We start from the raw sequence: 15,137 nt of genomic DNA on the forward strand, positions 1-15,137 counted from the left end.
AAATTGGTTCAACTTTGCCGTTTCGTGCGGTGGATGAAATCATCACCAATCGATTTTCCAGATTTTTTTTACATAAGAAACACTATTTTTCATACCAGGGAACCAGCTACGTTCAATTAAGTCCGATTTTGGATTCCATTTCGCCCACTGTGCACCGTCTCCAAGCAAACGCAGTTGGGGGATCGAAGGCTGTGTTACGAACCATACCAAATTTTTAAAATTTGTATTGAAATTTAAATACGAAGGGAGAAGGAAGGAGGGGTCAAAAATAAATAAAAAATGCGTTACGTAGTAAAAGAACGATCCATTTTGCAGTTTCTTTCCATTAATATGTTCTAACATTGACCTAAATAGGAGATTGATATGACCTCTACATCCAGATTTATTGAAATGTCTCATTGTAGACGCACTTGGCAGGAACAATGAGACAGCTGGGGAACAGTGAGACACTCTACGAAAATCAATACTTTTTTAGTTAAACATCATGTTTTGTAATGTTTAATTGCAGGTGACTTGCCTTGAATATTTTAAAGCAATTTTGCCAACTTGGAACTATAATTTGCAAAAGTTATACTAAAAATCATTTTAATTTTGTAAAATCCATATAATTACACCAAACTTTTCATCGGTCTGATAGCCGAGCGGTCTAAGGCACCTGTTAACTCTGTGATGGGTTGATGGGACAGGATTCTTGTCGGTTGCAACTTTGTTGCTTTTTTTGTTTTTTGTCTGATTTTCAACAAACATTATATAAAATCTTTGAAAATTTTGAAAACTTAAAGGGGGTGATAAAAAAAGCACTTTTGAGTTTTAACTTGCTCTGATGACTTGTTTGTAATAATTAGAAATAGTCAATTAGTTAAATTCCAGAGAACAGCTTGCCGTGCCTATAGCTAGTATACTCACTATTAGGAATGCAAATTAGCGGCTCATCATCGATGTTTCCTCCCTGCAGTAGTTAGAGACGACGCCTCTGTGTTCCGCGCCCCCTTCACCACAATCCCCCGATAAACGAGCGATCAATTCTCGTCCAGGTAGCGCAATAGACAAAATTTTATCGAATCCGTGTGATCTGCGCTGCCGAGATCCTAGGTCAAGTCGTGTTCAGTGACAATTATTCACTCTTCATACCTGAATGTCCTGTCGATGCCGGTGTAAGTAAATTTGTCACGTTAATGAGTTTGCGAACATCTCCTCTGTTTGTACAGATAACCCTCACGCAACTTTTGTCACCATCAAAGGATTAATTAGAAATTCACGGTTGTCGCGACCACCGTGAAGGATTTCCGTAATGCGTTCTAGCTTAAGCTGACTAGTCAAAGCCTTGGCTAGTGTGTTAGAACTCGGACAGGTCACCGACAAAAGTAAACAAACCCGAACAAGGGTTATTGCAGCGGGCCACGTAAGAATTAACTTCTTTTTCGATTTGTTCACACTAGCAGGTAGTAGGAATAAATGAGGGTGAGAAAAGTATGCTAAACATCGTCAGCCACGTGGCTGGCAATACGTGAAAGTGGCATAAGAATTGTGCTCGTAAAAAATAACTACGCATGAACTTGAACTTGGCGATTGTTTCCTTTGACCGCGGTCAGCAAAGATGGTACGAGCGGAGAGTACCTACCGATGGTGGTGACATTAAACTTGCTGATGAGAAATAATCGATAGTGGAGATTTAGTCTGCGCTGGTTTTCCGTAATAAAAGTCATGAAGCACATTTGAATAACATTCAATACGAATAATATAAAATCTAAATCAACTATTGTAACTAATTTTCTATGATGTTGAGACAAAGTTAATGTTTTAAAATTATCTTTTGCAATTCCACTGTGAAACTGTCAACTTTTCCTGCTCTTCTGGAGAAACGAAACGGCCTACTTTTCCCTACCAAAAATAACAGAATGGAAAATTAATACCTTTCAATAACAGTGCTGATAAGTTCTACTTTTCAGCACTGAAATGGGTGCTGAAAAGTTGAACTTTTCAGCACTAGTATCGAAAAGTAACATTTTTCAATATTGTTTTGTTTTGAACGATGAATTTACTAAACACATGAATGTTTGACATAAAATTCCATTAAATAAGCGTTTTTAGGAATTGCAAAAAATGTTGTAAGCAACTCGTTGCAAAACTTGATTTTTTCAGCACTCGTCGTATTTATCCAACTCGGTAAACCTCGTTGGATAAATGTACAACTCGTGCTGAAAAAATCTTCTTTTTGCAACTTGTTGCATAAACTACTATTTCATTTTTATTTTTATTTACATATTTAGCATATTTCTCGATTTTGTTCTATACTTCAACAGACTGGACATTAACAAGAAAACAAATACTATTTCAATGAATTTTTGGGTCAATATTGTTCCCGTTTTCTATCATTTTATATTTTTGAAGTCAAAGTTTATTCTTATTACTTGTTATTATGATTGACAGCAACTTTGTCGGAATTGCATCATCCAAAGGCTCATCCTTAATTTCCGTTGCATGACGTTACATGAAAATTATCACTGAATATTTAAAACAATATTCAATTAATTAGTTTCACTGACTCGCAGAACTCCCGGACATTATTTATCCATTTGACCGCGCTGCCGGTCCATGATAAATAGTTGATGACTGTTGCTAGAAAATTGTCCCACAATTTGCTTCCCAACCACAACCGGGAGCGTCAAAGTCTGCCAGCAAGACGAACTCACGAAACAGTTATTTAGCCCTTCCTGACGCGTCACCGCACGACTCTCCACGCGAGGCGTTTTAATTCGATACGATTCGTCAGAGTCACGCAATTTGCGAAACTTGCAGCAAAACATGAACATGGTGGGTTGGGTGGTCCGGCCCAACGGTGTTTATCGGAGTTGATAGTGGTGCATTCCCGGTGCGTGACAAGTACCCGGTGTCCGGTGTCCGCACGTCAGCTGTTGTCTCTGGGTTCGTACTAGCGTGGTCACTCACGAACATCACCAGCAGGCACGAGAATGCTGTTTATGGTTTGTGAGTGACCATGACCATTAAAACTATGTTGTTCTCCGATCACGAGAGTGACTTACATACCTCTCGCGTTTTGATGGAAAATGTTGCAGATTATCGTAGCATACATTAATTTTGCATGTTACTACTTTTAATTTGTTATTGATTTACACGGTATGGAGGAAACAAAATATTATACACTCAACCCCCGGTGGTTGGTCACTTTTTCGTTTGACACTTTTTTAGTTTGTACCCCGTTGGTTGGTCAAAGTCAAACTAAAAAGTTACGAACTGTCACTTTTTACACGGCGCTCACGCACACTATCAAAACAAACGTTTGGTAGTGAGTGTGAACTCCGTGTAAAAGGGGTGTTAAACTAAAACGTGACCCCGTTCGTTTGACAACAGTTGGTGTCAAACCATCGGGGTTTGAGTGTAAATCGAAAACACCAAGGGAACGATTGAACGTAAAAAATCACAAATCCGCATGAAAAATTTAAAGATTGTTCAGGTGTTTACCGAAAACCCGATCAAAAATTAAAGTGGACTGTTTATTAAATTGTCGGTGTAAAGGACGCCACACTATTCTATCATTTATTGGCATTTATTTAATTTTGCAGCCCAAATCCAGTTATTGAATTTAAAAAATAAAATTCTTTTCAAATTTTCTTTTCTTGATTTGTGTTGTTTACTTTTTACTCTTTGATAAAGCTGTCAGACCAAGACTGTCATTGGTCTGACAGCTTTATCATAGATTTTGGTCTGGTCTAGGCGAGAGATAGGAAACAGCACCCTCCTGGAAAATACTCATGGGAAATTTATACGTAGAAATCTATGTTTCTCTTACTGATTAAGAATATATTCGATTCAAAATATTCTATCGGAAAAAACCGTAGTATAGTTATCTGAAAAATTTAATTTATAGTTTGAACCTTCAAAAAACAAGCTTATTTTAGGAGAAAGGCATTAAAGAAAAGAAATGTACTTTTACGATAATTGTACAAAGTGTTGGTAAAAATATCAACTTCCTATTGTTTCACTGAAAATTCATTTTTTCGGTAAATATTAAAACATTTTTTTAGATCCTTTTGGTTAACGGGGATCAATCAAATAAGACCGGTTTTGTTTTTACGAAAATGGCAATCTCAGCAGGGTGATTCAAATTAGCAATTTACATCATTTTATTTCTCAAAAATTACTTTCGAAAAATTATAAGAAGCGGTTAGCTCTAAGGGATGCAAAAAAAGGTTATTGAAAATAGTTTGAGATTAAAAACAACGTATGGTGAAGCCGTTGAACATTTGCGGAGAGAATTGATCATCACTCTAAAATATTCTGTACAAAATTCAATTAAATGAATTTCTGCACCACAATGAATCAGCATGTGTCGATCATTGATTAATGATGATTTCCATAACTTCGCAAGGAATGGAAAAAACTAACTTAATCCACCTATGTGGTTGATGCCTTCCTCACTTTTTACCAACAATGGGTAATATGAGTGGTTTAGACACATATTTCAGCTATTTTTTTAGGTCCCGAAAAATAAGTACACAGTTATAACTTAAGTGGTCAGAACACGAGACAGAGTTGTCAGATCATGAATTTTGTGGACTCGTTAGAAAGGCTTTTCGATTACCTAACCAACAATGGGTTGGATGATGGATCCGGACATCGTTTACATGCATTTAAGTGAGACCCGGCTTCAAAAAAGTACATAAATATCACTTAAGTGGTCATAACTCGAGACAGGGTTCCCAGATCTTCAATGTTGTGGACTCGTTGGAAAGGTCTCTCGATTACCTAACCAACGATGGGTCGGATGATTGATCCGGACATCGTTTACATGCATTTAAGTGAGACCCGGCTTCAAAAAAGTACATAAATATCACTTAAGTGGTCATAACTCGAGACAGGGTTGCCAGATCTTCAATGATGTGGACTCATTAGAAAGGTCTCTCGATTACCTAACCAACGATGGGTCGGATGATGGATCCGGACATCGTTTACATGCATTTAGGTGAGATCCGGCTTCAAAAAAGTACATAAATATCACTTAAGTGGTCATAACTCGAGATAGGGTTGCCAGATCTTCAATGTTGTGGACTCGTTGGAAAGGTCTTTCGATTACCTAACCAACGATGGGTTGGATGATGGATCCGGACATCGTTTACATGCATATAAATGAGATCCGGCTTCAAAAAAGTACATAAATATCACTTAAGTGGTCATAACTCAAGACAGGGTTGCCAGATCTTCAATGATGTGGACTCGTTGGAAAGGTCTCTCGATTACCTAACCAATGATTGGTCGGATGATGGATCCGGACATCGTTTACATGCATTTAGGTGAGATCCGGCTTCAAAAAAGTACATAAATATCACTTAAGTGGTCATAACTCGAGACAGGGTTGCCAGATCTTCAATGATGTGGACTCGTTAGAAAGGTCTCTCGATAATCTAACCAACGATGGGTCGAATGATGGATCCGGACATCGTTTACATGCATTTAAGTGAGATCCGGCTTCAAAAAAGTACATAAATATCACTTAAGTGGTCATAACTCCAGACAGGGTTGCCAGATCCTCAATGATGTGGACTCATTAGAAAAGTCTCTCGATTAACAAACCAACGATGGGTTGGATGATGGTTCCGGACATCGTTTACATGCATTTAGGTGAGATCCGTCTTCAAAAAGTACATAAATATCACTTAAGTGGTCATAACTCGAGATAGGGTTGCCAGATCTTCAATGTTGTGGACTCGTTGGAAAGGTTTTTCGATTACCTAACCAACAATGGGTCGGATGATGGATCCGGATATAGTTTACATGCATTTAAGTGAGATCCGGCTTCAAAAAAGTACATAAATATCACTTAAGTGGTCATAACTCGAGACAGGGTTGCCAGATCTTCAATGTTTTGAACTCATTGGAAAGGTCTTTTGATTACCTAACCAACGATGGGTTGGATGATGGATCTGGACATAGTTTAAATGCATTTAAGTGAGATCCGGCATCAAAATTCCAGCACCCGATTCGCAACTTTGACACTTTTTTATACGTAACTTTTGAACAACTTATCGGATCTTCAAACAATTCAATAGTGCAGTATGGGGCACCAAACCGGACCGAATGCAACTTGTTTGACTCAAATCGGATCAGCCAGTGCCGAGAAAACGTGGCAAGAATTTTGAGCACCAAGGAGAATACGCACACACATACACACACACACACACACAGACATTTGTTCAGTTTTCGATTCTGAGTCGATAGGTATACATGAATATAGGTCTACGAGCTGTTTTTCAAAAGTTACTTTTTCGAGCAGGATTATAGCCTTACCTCAGTGAGGAAGGCAAATCGTTACTAAAAAGTATCAGCATGTGTAGAGCACTATTCTAAACAACTTGTAGAAGGAATTTTGTCAAAATATTGATAGCGACGCAAAATTTATATCATTGAACGAAAAATCATGGCAATGATGGAAGTCAACAATTTAAATACCGTTTTGACCAATGGGCATAATTTTGATTAGTTAAATTATTTTGAGCTAAAATGAGCTTTCAAAATCGTGAAACAAGCGTTCCTGAAATTGGAAACCACGAACGAACACAGTGCTCAAATTACATGGTAAGTTTTTCAAACACGTATCATGGAATTTGAACACTTTTTTGTAGTTCCCGTTTTCATGAAGGCTTCACATTTCACATTTTTCGGAACTAATTTTTTTCCGTGTACATGCTGCTAGATTTTTAAAGATAAATTTGAAATATTTCGCAAAAACTTAGTTATTTAATTGAAATTGTAACTGCAATCTTCAACACAGGAAAATTAACCCATTTTCTGATATTGGGTTTTTAAGAATTGTAATCAGTCGAAAGTCTGTAAAAAATCAAAGCGCTCAGATTGATTGTTGAGTTAAACAGCTATTGTTTTTTATTAAAGTGGTAGTTCAGGAATTCGCAAAAAGTGAATAAAATATTCTAAACTTCGATTTTTAAAAGCAAAAAAAAGATACTCTGATCAGCCAGTTTACCCAAATTGTGAAACATTCCCGAATAACCAATCCACGAAAGGTTTTTTGCCCCACTTTTTTCACGAATTCTTACCAAAAATTAATTTTCTGGGTTTCCATTATTTCGAATTATTTCCCCTCTAATTCTTTATACTAGTTAGCAAAAAAGAGTTCCTCTTTAAAATAAATACAACATAACAATTTGGAAAATTTTCTCCAGACTCTTGAATAAGGCATTCGCTTTGATTTGATTCGTTTCAGGGAATGGGTTATTTTGTTTTGTGTAAGATGTTTGCCCGTTCGGGGAAATGGCCAGTAGAGAAAATTATCATTACGGAAAGTCGCCCTTCGGGGATGTGATTATACATCGCGACATTTTCCTAGATTATTACATTATACGTTTCAGTTTCGTCAAGGTATGATAGATTGTGATTCCTTGAACACAGTACAAGCGACAGAATTAAGTTTTAGGAAATTTCCTGCCAGCAAATAAAATTGTAAATTTAGGGTATAAATGATATTTTTTTGCTGGAAATTCACTAACATTCAATTCTGTCGATTGGAGCGTGTTCAAGCCCAAAACAATCATACATTGACGAAACTGAAGCGTTTACTGACATCAACTTCAAAGAAGTCGAGTTGAAGTTGAAATGGTTTAATGACATTATATTCTAGTTTTTCAGTTCTCTGGACTTTATGAGCTCGATTTCATTGTTGTTTTTAGAAATAATTGAATCAATTCAAAACCATAGTAAACGCAGTTCAGCATTTTTTTCAACACAATTCTCTCAACTATTTAGGGTATTTTAACCATTAGTGGACCCCCTAGTAGAGCCGAAGCACATTTTTCACAAATTTTCAATATTTTAAGCACTTTTTCATAACCCTTTGTACAAAACAATGAAATCTGAGGTCTTTTGAACAATTTTGACTATTTGTTTCATCAGTTATTGGTTTTTGAGCAGAAAAATAGCCATTTGAAAAAAAAGTTTTTTTGCCTTGTTATGGACCCCCTTTTCCTATAATCCGATTGTGGTTCCGGGTCCACTATAGGCAAACTGTTATTTTTATACCAAATTTAACCGATATTTGATGTTTTGATGCATGGTGTAGGTCTAATGATAGATATAATGAATAAAAGATGGATTTTGCTCACTTTTCATCATAAACAAATATTTTTTGTTAACATATTTGGCTTTAAACAACAAAAAACCAAACAGACATTTAAACACATTTGTTTCCGAAAAAGATCAGAGAAAACGTCTCAAAAACCACTGTAAATATAAAAATAATTTAAAAAAAGTAATCTTGATGTAAACTTTTCAATATTAATTACATAAATGGTTGACCGAAACTAAACAATAGAATTGTTTACAGTTGCTGATAAATCCACGCATGTTTATTGGAAAAAAATGTTTTGTTATTGATTTATTATTATAAAATATTATTTCAAACTGCAATTATGGTGCTTCAGTTAAGTACAATTAACTATAGTTTTGATTAATTATAAATTCTTACGGCTTAAACATTATTGGTACTTTTAACATGAAAACAGCTATATGTATACTCATAATTGAAAAAATATGTGTTTAGGTTGATAACAACAAGCATTTATTGTATGTTTTAGAGAAACTTTTGCTTGAAGACACAGTTTCATCATTTTTGAAGGTTTAATTAACAGGGGTCCACTTTTGGAAAAGTTTGGATTTTCGTTGTCCTATATTGGACCCCCATAATTTTTGCTAGAAAATTGCATTTCTTCGCTTTATTTGAGTAAATATCCTTAAACTTACATTACTTCGACTTGCTGAAGTTAAATGATCAGTCAAAAAATGATTGGATGGTTAATTCAATCAAAAAATATAAATGCAGTTTTGTTGTGAAAATGCTAGTGGCCATGGCTGATTTCAGATGTCGAACTCAAAACACTTATTTTGGTGAAAAGGACAATTCAATGTCAGTCAACATTGTTCTAAATGATGCTGAACATGCCAAATAAAAGATTTGTAGGCAACAACACTCTTGAAATTGTGATTTTATTGAATTTTCCATTAAAAACCCTTCAGAGGGTCCACTATAGGAAAGGGGTCCACTAATGGATAACGTACCCTACGTCCAGTCCACTGTGTACGATTCGCAAAAAGCATCGCACGTGGATAACGACCCAACCACCCAACATTCAGCATCGCCTCTGGCAGTGCCAGCACCTGAAACTAAACTGAACTGCCAACCATCGAACAGCTTCATCGCCGGGCGCAGCAGCAAAGCAACGCAACAACGGTGAGAGCATTCGCATTGCGAACGTCAGGTGTTGAGGAGGTGTTCTGGCTGCTGCTGGTAGAGAGTCGTAGAAGAGAGATCAACCAGACTACTAGACCAACGACCGCGAGGAGTAGAGCAATTTTCGGTGAGTGAACCGCAGCGGCCTGCTGAGCGCGTACGAAAGGCAGAGTTCGCGCGCGCCAAAACTAAAAAGCATCCCGTCCTCATCAACGTGGACGGACGACGCGTCGCGACGCCAACAACCGCCGACGGTTGAGTGACTGTGGGGATTCTGAGATTGGCGGGTTCTCGCGCTCTCGCGAGCGGGAAGTTAGTTGGTATCCAGTCGATAGTTGCGCGAGCTCACCCTTTTGGTTCGCGAGGTATATTTGATTTTGTACGTTACAGATATTTGTCATTTAACCGTTGGTTGTTGCAGACTCTATACATACCTCTCGGGCCGGCGATTCCTCTCGGTCTCTGGGATCGTTTTCTGGATTTTGTGTGTTTTTTCGGTGAAATATTTTAAAATTAGACAAATCTCAAGTGCCCCATCTAGCGACACTAATTGCATCGTGTGTACTCGGAAATTGTGCAATCCAACGTGGTGTCAAGTTGGGCGCGGGAAACGAACTGTCGGTGAAATCAGGACACGTGGTGTGCAAGGAAGATACAGCGTGATTTAAAAGGTGATTTCGTAACATGATTCTAGTTTCGTTTAGTTTGTAAGATCTTGGAGATGGATAAATCATGTGGGGGTCGCCGCACGTCGACGTGATACCGTCGTCGTCGTCGTCGTCGTCTTCCAAGTCAGAGTGATAAGGAGGGCGCTGTTATCGCACAATTAGAAAGCGAATTAAGACCGGTTGTTCAAAGTGTGTGTTTGAGGAAAAGTGACGGGCGCCACCGTCGACGACTTTTGGAAGACTCGTTATCTGCAATTCGAAACAAGTTCCCGTACAAGAATCCGAGATTCTTTCGAGAACGTTTCGTCTTGTTCACCTGTCGTGAGCTGGTTGAGTGTGATGTACGTGGTTGATGGGTGATTCCCGTACGGTTAAAGAGAGGTGATCAATTATGTCGGAGGAAAACATTTTTGGGTGTTGCTTTTGGTGGAGTTTGTTTGTTTTGCGTTTCGTGAATTCATGGAAGAGACATGCATTCGTGATTAAGTGTTATCTAGACGAGTGCTTTTGACTTTTAAAATGGTTTTTGCGTCATTGCTGTGTAATAGAAAACATTATCAATGTGATAATTAACATCGTCTAACCATACAGACATATCCTAAAAATGTAATTCAGCTGAAGACATTAAATGTGCTATTTTTTCAATGAATATTTTAATATTTCTAATATTTTTTTAAAATCTTGGTCTGATAAATGAGCTGGCGTTTGTTACTATGTTAAACATAAAATAGTTTGAGGCAGAACTTTTTACCAAAAAATATTAGTTTAGCAAAATATTTAATTATTGTGGATATATTGTCATAGGTTAGGATATTTATTTAATGATTTCGTCGATATTATTGATGACTAAGTTAAGTTAAAGTTAAAGGGATATTGTGATAGTTTTGTCATGGTTTTTTTTTTCATTTGTATCAAATATCTAATTTATTTGTTTTTAAAAATTTATTCCCTCTTATCCTTTTATAAATAAGGGCAATAAACACCTATTATTTCCAAAATAAAGTTTATTTACAAATTAAGATGCGAAAATTGTTCGTTAATTTGATAAATCCTTAATGATTTCTTTCCGGAGTTTTTTTTTATTAAGTCCTATAAACATATAAAACACAATAGCTTATAGGACCCTTTCAAAAAATAAATAAATAAATTAATTAAAAAAAAACTCTGGTTATGCAGACTATCATTTTTCAAAGAAAATCGTAGATCTTGTACAGATCTAAATGTCGCTTTTAATAGGTTACAAAAATGGTTTATGGTTTCAGAGAAATCGCAGATTTGTAATTTTCTCCGAAAATCACAAAAGGGTTTTACAAGTCGCCAAATCTGAAAAGATTCCACTGAAATTTTTACCAGGGCTATGTTTTGACTCCTAAATAAGCTTACTTTGATTGAAAATTGAGTACCGTCAGCTGGGGCGAATCGGGAATACAGTCTGAACAGGGACAGCAGTTTTATTCTAATTACACAAGATTGCAAGCAAATATCTTAACGATCAGGATACAGTTTCTTTTTGTAATTTTGGCCACTGAATTAACGGAACTCTTTCAGGATACTGTTTTCACACGTTGTGATTTTTTCTAGAATATCGATAATTCTGATTATTTCATTAGTCGGGGCTAACTCGATATCTGTAATCAAGCGTTGAAGGACTGAGAAGCCAATATTAGATGACAATTGAAGATATGCCCATTTTTCAAAACTATTTTTTGGTTTTTGCGAGAAAAAAAATGAGTCAAAAGATCAAAATGATGCGACCTTCGGTGTAATCATGTGATTTATCTTGATCACAGTAAAGTAAATCGAGAAACAGATCGTGGGCGGGAGCTTCGTTTGATGAGATCTCAGTAAATATAATAAATATAATGATTACAAATATCTATATACACTCAATCCCCGGTGGTTGGTCACTTTTTCGTTTGACACTTTTTAGTTTGTACCCCGTTGGTTGGTCAAAGTCAAACTAAAAAGTGACGAACTGTCACTTTTTACACGGCACACGCGCGCACTATCAAAACATACGTTTGGTAGTGTGTGTGAATTCCGGGTAAAAGGGGTGTCAAACTAACGGGGTTTGATTGTATATAAAAAATTTCGACGGTTTTGTTCGAACGCGAATCAGTTGATAACTGAAAGTCGGATTGGAGCGCTCTTTGTTGCGTTGGGTTCGTATAAGCCCAAGGAAGGTTTTTACGCTAATAAGTTGACACTTTGGCCACTCTGGAACCGATTCCGGTTCATCGGCAAATTTTATGGAAAAAGCTGCGTATAATCAAATTTTGTTCACAGGAGGCTGAATAAGCAAAAATGTAAAAAAAAGTCAACAAACGAAAAAAGGCACAACGAAGTCTGTCGGGTAAGGCTTGTATATTATAAAAAAAATAGCAAAGCAATCCACTTTAACGACCCCCGGGTCTTTTGTGGGCTCTGTTGCAAGTTTCTGCTCATTTCTAGGCGTCCGGAGTTTATGTAAGGGTGAGTCACACAAAACCTCTTTTACGCCAATGGATCGACGTTTTACTTCCCCATCCGATAGAAGGCCAGGAGAATAAAGCAGGAATCGAACCCGCGCCCCATAGCAACTTGGGGATCGGCAGCCGAAGCCGCTAACCACCGCGCCACGAGACCCTCGTGCTCAAAAAAATAGATGGCGAAATGTAATACATTTCAGGGGAGAGAAGGTTGAAGACTTTGTTAGACTTGCTACAAACGTTAAACTAAAATGCTACTTTCAAACTCTTTTTTTTTAACTATTTCACTGTTTATCGTTCATGTCTTACTAGGCAAATTGACACATTCAGTTTAAAAGCATTCCAAGGTTGAAACTAATATTTACCAACCATCAAAAGAATTATCGTTACTTCATTTGAAGGCATACAAAGCTACTTTTGTTATTTGCACACATAGATCAGCTGCGCATGTTTCGATTCCAAGTCTTTAAAATTCACGAACATCAGGACTCTATTACCGCAATCTAGAGACAATCAAACCATTTATCTGATGGTTTTCCAGTCTAGAGACACCTGCACTGTACTTGAGGAGTTTTTTTTTTTTAAATTTTGGGTGGGTGGTGATAGCCTGTCCGTGAAGCCATATATCACATAACGATAATGGTGACACCTTCACCACGTAATTGCGATAATGGTTTAAAATGGTTTCGTCTCACCAAATTTCCTGGGTTTTTACAGGGGAACCATCAGGTGAGTTGGCAGTAATCAAAACCATCGGTTATATTGTCAACTCGTGCTCTGATTAGACGACAATGATTGATGCTTGCATATTTTTGCTGAAAGGAACAGAAAAAAATACCTGCCATAATTTCCTTCGGCTGGATTGCAAAATTATTCAATTTTCACAACTCGTTTGCATACGGGAAGCGGAACCGCCACCGGCAGTTCCACCTTTCAACACAATATAAATTCTGCCTTTTTGAAGTGACCAGTGGGCTCCACGTGTGTGTGCGGGGGTTCTGCTTCCGGTGCTGTTGTGTACCTTTTCCTAGAAGTCGTGAAATTGAATTTGCTCTTGATTAATGGTAAATCGTTTAAACGGAGTCCTCACATTGAGAAGGCCACGTGTCATTCGTTGGTTTGTCGCATGTAAGTTTTTCCGGTGTTATGGTCACCCTTCGTTAATGTTGTGCTTTCGTGACAGCTTCATTGAAATTATTTGAGATTGTTTAACTTTTATATTTGTTTTTAGTTAAAAAAAAATGATTTATGAAAATAAAAAATCTGTATCTTTGAAGGAATTTTGTGATCGATTTCGAGGTCTTGGGCAAAGCTAAGGACTACACTGAAAAAAACGATACAAGGTAAAAAAAATGGTTCACTTTTTGCCACTTAAACTTAATTTGCGAAAAAAAACACTATTTTAATTTTTTTTTCGATTTCTGATATGTTTTAGGGGACATCAAATGCCAAATTTTCAGAAATGTCCAGAACGGGCAAAAAAACATTGACCGAGTTATGATTTTCTGAATCAATATTGTTTTTTTTTCAAAAAATCGAAGTATTGGTATGTAAAATCGAATTTGCAATCAAAAAGTACTTTAGTGAAATTTTTATAAAGTGCACCGTTTTCAAGTTATAGCAATTTTTAAGAATTTTTTTTAAAAATGGTTGAAGTTATTCAACTTTGCAAGGGCTTAATATTGAATGTTTGGCCCTTTTAACATGTTAGTCTTGATTTACATATTTTGAAAATATTGTTTTTGAAATGATCGGAATATTTTACGAATGTTTCATTTTTTAAGAGAACAGAGACTTAGAAAACATCTTGGCATGGCAATATATCAGCTAAGGGTCGCATAAATAAAGTTAAAAAAAACTAAATGTAGAGAATTTTCCTAACTTTTCAAAAACTTTTTTTTTCAAAAGCGGCAAACATGTGCACTAATTTCAAAAAATGAATAACTAGGACTATTTTCAAAAAGTTACCTCAAAATAGCTGGAACTTGAAAACGGTGCACCTTATTAAAATTTCACTAAACTAATTTTTTATTGCAAATTCTATTTTACATCGAAAAATTAAGTTGAAAAACTATTGTGACCAATAATTCGATTTATTGCATAAAATAGTATAGATTTAAAAAATCTTAATCGGTCAAAGATTTCTTTCCCGTTCTGGACATTTCAAAAAAGTTGGCATTTGATGTCCCCTAAAACATATCAGATAATAAAATAAAAAAAAGATTCAGTGGCAAAAGTGAAATTAAAAATGTTTTTACCGTGTACCATTTTTTTCAGTGTATTCCTTATCCATACCTGCAACTTTGCCGAAGACACCAAATCAATCAAAAAAGCCTTCAAGAGATACAGATTTTTGAATTTTCATACATCATTTTTGTATGGACAGCTGCAAAATGTGTATGGAAAATTATATGGACAAACTAATGATGCAAAATGGCTTCTTTGGGCATACCGAAGGCACCAAAAAAGTTTCAGCCGGATTAAAAAATAAATAAATAAAAAAAGACAGATTTCGTAGAGAACTGCTCAGCTGTATGATTTTATTATACGTTTTTAATTTTTTGTCTCAGAGAAAATCGGTCATTTTGATTTATTATTTGATTTGTTTTTAATTAAAATGAAAGGGATTTATTTGAAAAGGTTCTATAAACATAGGAAATCCCATAGGGCGTCATCCATAAAGTATGTCACGCAAAAATCGGCCAAAATTAACCCCCCTCCCCCCTATGTCACACTTTGTCA

At 36.4% G+C, this 15,137-nt stretch overlaps 1 protein-coding gene across 2 annotated transcripts in view; it reads left to right on the forward strand.

The window, feature by feature from the left end:
• The first annotated feature begins 9,261 nt into the window (after nt 1-9,261).
• Nucleotides 9,262-15,137, forward strand: part of LOC6048886 (aquaporin AQPAe.a) — a 115,103-nt gene continuing 109,227 nt past the window's right edge. The window contains exon 1 of one of the 2 annotated variants that reach the window (XM_038253153.1): nt 9,262-9,386. The gene's annotated coding sequence lies outside the window, so the exon portion shown is untranslated. Of the gene's footprint in view, nt 9,387-9,623; nt 9,931-15,137 lie in introns of those variants that run through there. The other variant, XM_038253152.1, reaches the window with a different exon arrangement.

The sequence above is a fragment of the Culex quinquefasciatus genome, chromosome 2 (genome assembly GCF_015732765.1).
Source record: "Culex quinquefasciatus strain JHB chromosome 2, VPISU_Cqui_1.0_pri_paternal, whole genome shotgun sequence".
Taxonomy (NCBI): domain Eukaryota; kingdom Metazoa; phylum Arthropoda; class Insecta; order Diptera; family Culicidae; genus Culex; species Culex quinquefasciatus.